Source organism: Bombus bifarius, unplaced genomic scaffold (genome assembly GCF_011952205.1).
Source record: "Bombus bifarius isolate JDL3187 unplaced genomic scaffold, Bbif_JDL3187 scf7180000007991, whole genome shotgun sequence".
In the NCBI taxonomy this organism is placed as follows: Eukaryota; Metazoa; Arthropoda; class Insecta; order Hymenoptera; family Apidae; genus Bombus; species Bombus bifarius.
Genome location: NW_022884372.1, coordinates 187108 through 194707, shown reverse-complemented (window position 1 = coordinate 194707; position 7600 = coordinate 187108). Strand labels below are relative to the sequence as shown.

At 35.5% G+C, this 7600-nt stretch overlaps 1 long non-coding RNA gene across 1 annotated transcript; it reads right to left on the bottom strand.

Moving 5' to 3' along the window:
• Positions 1-1209: 1209 nt before the first annotated feature.
• LOC117205491 lies at positions 1210-5871 on the bottom strand. The gene is made up of 3 exons (XR_004487245.1): positions 4274-5871; positions 1342-1657; positions 1210-1282 (listed from the first exon to the last, which is right to left on the bottom strand). It is a non-coding gene; the product is annotated as an uncharacterized LOC117205491 (long non-coding RNA).
• Between the last annotated feature and the right edge of the window lie 1729 nt (positions 5872-7600).

Below are 7600 nucleotides of genomic sequence, written 5' to 3'. Positions count from 1 at the left end.
TGAACGCGTGTACGTAATTGACTAACCTGTAATTTTCCCTTTGCGTTAATTATGTCGTTGTTCATATCGTTGCTTTAAAGATTAGATAGCCATATGGATGATACCTAATATACCCAATCTCGTATCAATTTCAATCATCGCAGAAGAAGATATAAAAAAGGTATTGTTACGTTACTAAATGTATTAAAAAGATTTTTCGAAAATATACTCGATCAAATTTCAAAAGGTTATTTCATTAATAAAAGTCACTTTCCTTTTAAGCTTTTAAATATTAGATCCTTCTCATGTGAGATGCAATAAGCACTTTAGACATCGTAGTGAATTTAAAAGATAATAGCTGTATTACTGTATAAAGCAAGATTATTACGAGGATTAAGAAGAAGAATTCATGCTTTCTTATTTAAAAGCCAGACGTAATACGTGAGATTTAAAGATGTATAAGCTACTTAGTATCCCCGAAGAAAATAAGATTTAAATACCGACAATGGACCAATGCTGCACCAACGATTATAATAATCCATGTCTTTCTATATTATTATGTCTACTTTTTGAAATTTACATAACTCCAATAATTACGATTTTATAGAGCTCGATACACACAATCTTTTTTAAGGGATTTGAAAGAAACGTATTAGAATCTGTGGGATTCGATAAGTATGTAGAATCCGAGACTCTTAGAACTTGATACCTTTATATTTGGATCAATAAGAGCCGAGACAAATACTACAGCAACTGAAAGAATCGATAACAAAGAATTCGGAATCGTGACACTTGGCAAGAAATATTTTTGGTCTCGCAGCTTCATCGCTGTGGCTATTTCTGTTGAAAAACAATCGTATAATAGAATTGTACGAGATATGTACTAAATGCAGTTATGCTAATAGCATTCTCCTCTGTGATCGTATATAATTTAAGTAAATATTATTTAAGTAAACATACATGAAATAATTTTGCTTATCTCTCTTCATTTACAAGCGGCTGTGTTTGACATTTTATCTTTTATATATAAATAAAATGAGACAAGCACGATATCTTTAAATTAACCTTTTTTGTTATATATAATATTTCGCATGTCAAGGCAGACGTGAAAATTATCGTCATGATCATAGATGAATAATTGCACACGTTGAAGAAGCGAACTGGAATATTTTCGAACCTTTGGAACAGAGCACAGCGTATTAATAAGAACGCGATTAAAATTCGAAGAACCGCAAGTACGTGAAGATGGTCATTTTCACTATGAGATTATGCAGTTTTTTTCGAATCACACAATCATCTGGAACTGTCAATCTCCTTTTAGAGCATATTTTAGACTGACCTAGGATGTAGAAGATTTCTCACCCTAACTCAGAAGTTGTATTATTGTTCGCAGTTGAAATGTAGGCCTGATTGGTTTATAACGTAGAAGAACCATCTTCTGTTGACAGGATCTTAAAAATAGAACACGTTTATTTTTATTGACCGCAATGTTCGTGTCTACAAATCTGTCATGTAGATTTACGGATCGAAGGAGGAGAAAGCAGAGCACGTTTCTTGTTCCTGCGTCTAGCCATCTTTTCAGCTACGAACAGTACTCGCCTCAACACAGCCCCAAATTCTAAAGTTTCATCGTGCTGGCCCCGAGGCTATGGTAGCCGCCTCGGATTAGTTTTCGATCCTGAAAATTCAACTATCTACTGTAACTCTTAAGCCACGAGATTTACGTCTGAGTATTAGAAAGATGAGGTGTTAGGATACTTCGACGTATTTTGATTTGGAAATTTGATTCCAGCTGTATGGATCCAAGAGAAGAACGATGTTAGACACAAAATGAATTGTCTTGTGAAACGTCTTGTAAAACGCACAGGATACATAAGATGTGATCCATCAAATGACAGATTTGAGGAAGCCTATTACAGCTATCGTAATTGTAACCGAGTCGTTCATGGGCCAAAGATTACTTCACTTTTACTCCACTTCTTGAAATTTGTGATATTGTAACGTCAAAGCACTTGGCTATTTATGCTATATAATTTCATCAATTTTCCATATTTTCTGTTTTGTGCAGTTAACCGGTTTGTTAACCGTTTGAGTCTCAAGCAGCGCGAGCGCACTGTTTAGATTTTGTGTCGAAAAGTCCCAGTACATTTAAACGCTACGAACGACTGACGGTATTTTGTATTTCATTGTTATCTTCTCAATAATTTTTATTGAACAAAACTCGAAATATTTAGAAACTGATAGTACGGATATATAATAATATAGATGTATGTCATAAAAATAACAAATATGACGAGCGCTGTTTCGCCGCTTGTTTTTCTTCGCAATCGATTTAGGACATCGTGCTGTTCGGGATTTTTCGACCCTGTTTTTTCAGAGACCCCTGGCACTCAAACGGTTAAATAAGCGTCTGAACTGTCTAAAGTCACCTAATTACCTAAGGTAACTATTTGAAGATTGTAACTACCCAAAGTCATCTAAAGTTTGACCAGTTACTAATGACTTCCGTGTTTCAGGAATGCGAAACGAGTCTGAGGCGAGCTCGATGACTCTAGAATTAGGATAATTTGATTTCAAGATCCTCGTCTTACGATCAGAATCGGGGCGGTTTGAAGTTACTCTCATGAATTCAGCGTCACGCGAGAAGATTCCAAATAGACCGAGGTAGGGCTCATGTTTGTTCATGTATCACAATATCAAGATATATCGCGACTGGTTTCGAGACATCGGTGTTACGAATGCTATTTGTTAACTGTTCTCCGGTGATTTGCAGAATTCTCTGCTACTGTAGAATGCATTTCGTTCTCCGAAAGACAGTTTGTATGATCAAGTTTTATATTGCGCGTGTATTTCAAAAATGCCACAACTCTGTCCAACGTTTCAGTTCTGTTAGAAGAACATCAAAATCGTCAAAGGAGTATTTCAAGGGTTAAGAATGAACGTAATTACAAGAATAATATTTGACGGTTCTTACTTAGACTGTATTCTTCTTGTCAACATTATATTTTATAAGATAAATAATTTTTCTGCAAGTCTAAAAATATTTTCCCGTTTTTCCTGAAAAATTCGTTTGTACTGTACCAGTTCTGAAATACATATACGACACGCTACACATTTAAGTACTGTCTGTGCTCGTTTTTGTGAGTATCTTTAGTTATTCTTAAGCGTTACTTGCTTATTTTTATACTTGCTATACTTTTCAAGCGTCGCTTGCGGATTTCTTCTATAAAAGCTGCATTCACGATTTCGCAATAATGTTCCATAATTTTTTGAACTTGATATGATTTTAGATCATTACAGTCGGACCCTGCATGAAACTCTGATAGCTATAATAGAGCTACACGAACTTGTCATGATATGTTTCATGTATCGTATCAATGTGTTTCGTATCATATTTCATGTATTTATCGTGATTCATTCTATGCCTAATGAACCTAACACACAATTTATGTCGCGCTTATTTATTTTTACTACATTATAGATTGCCCCCCCCCCTATATAATTAAATCAAATTAAGTTAGTCGTTTTAGTCGAATGTTTCATATTTGATGTTATTGCTTTCGTAGTCTGGTGACTAAACATTTTGGTTGCAAATATGCATTAAGCTTTGAATCTGAAGTATTATGTGTCTGTTATTGGATTCTAATTCATTTCGATAATACAGATATTAAAATAGATAGCAAAGTTTTGATATTTTATACCAAAGAACACTGTAATTTTGGTATTAAATTTTCAAAGTCTTTACTACTTGTTTGATATGATATCAGTTTTATTAATATGCAATTCTAAGGTTGTTGAGCGTGATCGATAATTGTTGACTCAATTCCGTTGACGGAACACTCAACCTTGGAACGTTAAATTAACAATTTACAGGGTCGAAAGTAACTAACAAAAGAAAAGGGACGCGAAGTGTTATTGAATTTGCTTTGTCTCTTGTATTCAGAATATCTAATTACCAACTACGAGAGATTTGATATTGTGTACAAAGAGCGAAGATTTATTTCAGAGAATAAAGAGATACATTCAAAATAGATAAAACGCTAAAACGTGCAGACTAAACTAAATAATATTACGTTATTTCTTCCATTTGCCATTATTCAGTAATAAATATGAGTAAATACAATTTTTTCGATCAATTAAATTAATTATTGTTTTAAAGAGATCTTTTGCTATTTACACATTCTTAAAAATTTCTACGCGCGTTCGAAAGAAAGTATTTAGCAATGTTTGAACGATTTAACACGTATCGAAGTCTAAATTAATCGTATTTGCAGCGTAACGTGACAATACTTACGACATTGTTTTTGCGGCGGGAGGCTTCGCCTCCTCCTGCCGCTCGCAGTTTTTGTCCCTATGATTATCGGTGTTTCCCAAGAAGTTTCTCACTAATTTCCCCGAGTAAAAATAGTTGAGCAAATCTCTGCTTCACGATATCACTTTAAAACGAATATTCTCACTGATAAAAAATATATCGCCAATATCACACATATATATAGCCAATGGTGTCCTGTTTTATATCGATCCCATTTATCTCGTCTTAATATCGCCGTAGAGATCGAACGCGCTTCTTAATTCACGTTATTCCTCTGTTATATTTATCGTATTAATTATTTTCTAATACCGTGCTCATCGATCTACAAAACAATCGAAAATACAATATATATGCGTAATTACTCTAATTGCACGGCGGCCGATCCATTGATTTATTGTCGGACACATTCGAGATTCGGTGTGCTATTTAAGAAACCGCGCTCGCGTTCGTGGCCCTCATTTTTATTGACCTCTCGCCGATATACTCGCCGAAATACTTTTTCATCGTTATGCACCGGTTATGTAATATCTCAAGATGATCAGCCGCTCGATTCTCTCGAATTTTATCCATCGTCATTATCAATCATCGATTATTCCTTCGACTTAAGCGATCACTTTTTCATCCGATCTGTGAAATGATCCACCTGTTTCGCTCGCGAATCGCTCTCTCGTGCGGCACACTGTTAACCTATTTACTCCGACAACTTAATCGATGATTGCACGATCACTCGACCGCGCACCGTGTTTCCGTGATCGATTGAAAATTACACGTCCGCGCTCGCACAACCGTCGCCCTCGTTAAATTGATTTACAGACGCGAAACGACTAATTTTCGCAACGTAAACGATTCTACCGAAACGATTTACAACGCGGCAAACTTCCGTTTGCCGATTCTTCTTTCGAGGAAGAAGGAAGATGCTGCCGGACACTGTTGGACACGCGACGATAGTGTCGTTTGCAGTCGCGTGACCGCCTCGATTAAGAGATCGTCGGTAATAATGTGGACGAGTTGGCAGGTCGAATTGTGTCGATAGAGTGCGAGTCGAGCGAGTCCACTGGTCTGGGGGGCAGCATCTCGTGCGTTTTCATTCGTAGACGTGTCTCGCGCGGAACGACGATGTATTTTACTCGTTGTTCCAGGTTGTCGTCAAGCAATCACCGACCAACACGTACCGCTTCTCGTCGAGCGGATTATCGCGAGCCGCGATCGCGCGGAATATTTGCACCGTTCTATCACGAAACGAAAGAATAAGCTGAAAAACGGAGTAGCACAGGCAGCATCACGAGAGCACGAGGATAAGCTGTTCGGTGGACGACGATGTCGACCCCTGGACGATCGAAACTACCGACAGAGTCACTCTGACAATGCGCATGCGAGCCGGGCTTCGCGCCAATTTCTTTCCGTCACATTGCCTCTAGAGTCTTTGCTCGTTCGTCACTATTTTATAGTCGTTCTTGGATTTACCAATATTACCACTTAATAGTTTAGCCTCTTATCTATAATCTTATCTATAATTTTATATATATGACGATAGAGAACATTTTACGTCATAACGCAAGCTTTGTTAAACCTATTTTGTTCTTTGGATCATTGTCGATTCAATCGTATTTTTCTACCGTTAAAATTTTTCTTCAATTAATAGGGAAAATACGAAAAAATCATTATCGATATCCCGATTTCTCGTTTTATTCGCAGGCTACATTTTTTTTTTTTTTTTAAATCACGGAGAACCTATTTGCTTGGCGAAATAAAGAATACGATTGGAACGTAAAATTTTGAGCACCGGTGAGGAATTCAAGAGTTACGATCACTGTTATAATCGTCGACTATCGAGGGCGCTTTTCCATGAATATAAAGACGCGTTGTCTAAACTAGTAAAACTGCTGTAAAACTTGCATTTCAGTTATTGAAGTGCACGAGGTCGCTAGTTACATTTCTTTGCGTTTTTATGGTATTTGGTATTTATGGTATTTTCGTGACGTGTTCAATCTCAATAATACGAAAGAAAGTAAACTTTTCGCAACTTTATTGTCGTCCGGTTTCTGGAAAGGTTCTCAAGGATGTTCTTAATCTTCTGTCATTTACGTTTTGTACTAGTTTTGTTGTCACGATGTATGAGAGATGTTGAGAAAACATAAACATTAGTCGTGAATAAACTTTGCATGCGAGTGACGTGGAATGTAATATATATGCAGAATTGTATACAAAGTAATAACAATTACATGCAAACTTTGTATGCTTTTATATCTAATACAATGGTTGCAAGCAGTAAATGTGAACTATTATTGCGTATGGAACACAATTACTTCTTAGTTATGTTAAATTCTTAAATATTGTTGATTCTAAAACTTCAAATTTTACATTGGCAATATAAAAATATACATGTATCAAATATGTCAAATTTTTGTATAAAATGTAATAACAGATAACGTTCTTTATTAAGGCTTTAATCCCTTAAAATCGCTTTAAGTATAAGTAATCTTTTAAAAAATAGTTCTCGATGATATTTGTCAGGAAATATGTAGCATGAAATATTTTTCAAAGAATTTTGCGTAATTTTTTAATTCTCGAATTATGTAAAATAACGTTACCAAAAGGAAGAACAGCGTTACCTCTTAGTTTGAAGGGCTTTAATATATTGAAGAATAATTTGATTTTAATTTTTAATAATTCTCATGCAAACAGTTTGTAATTTTTTTAAAAATTCGCTCAGTAGTTTCTCGCTTCCGACGAAATAGTATTCCAAAACTGGGTTTCCATTATTCGCTCATATCTTACGGTTAAAGGAAGGAAGGATGCTGTAAAAGAGGAAGACCTATTTATCATACGACGAGGCCCAGCCGATCGAAACTGCCTTCCGGTAAAGCCACTCTCTCAATGGGCATGCGCATTAAACAATCACGCAAGAATTTATGTTAAACAATAAAGTCGTATCGATTCAGCTGTTTCTTCTATTTTTAATACCTCGCCTCTCGAGGGTGGATTTTCTTGCGTTCACCCTTTTAAATTATGCAACATTTACAAAATTGCTGATATAAAATCGCAAAATACATGTAAAAATACAGATTTTAAAGCAAAAGAGGAAGTTTCGTAAAATGTTCATACTTCAAGCGAAATAATATTTTTCATATTTATAGAGCTATATTTATGCAATTGTGTGTATAATATTGCGCGGAACGTTGCGATAAATCGCAATTATAAAATTGCAAAATTGATGCACAAATTCGAATATCTTCAACAGGTATTTTTAATATTTGCAGAATTGTTATAAATTTATACAAAGCGCGCGTTGCGATGAATATTTAGTAA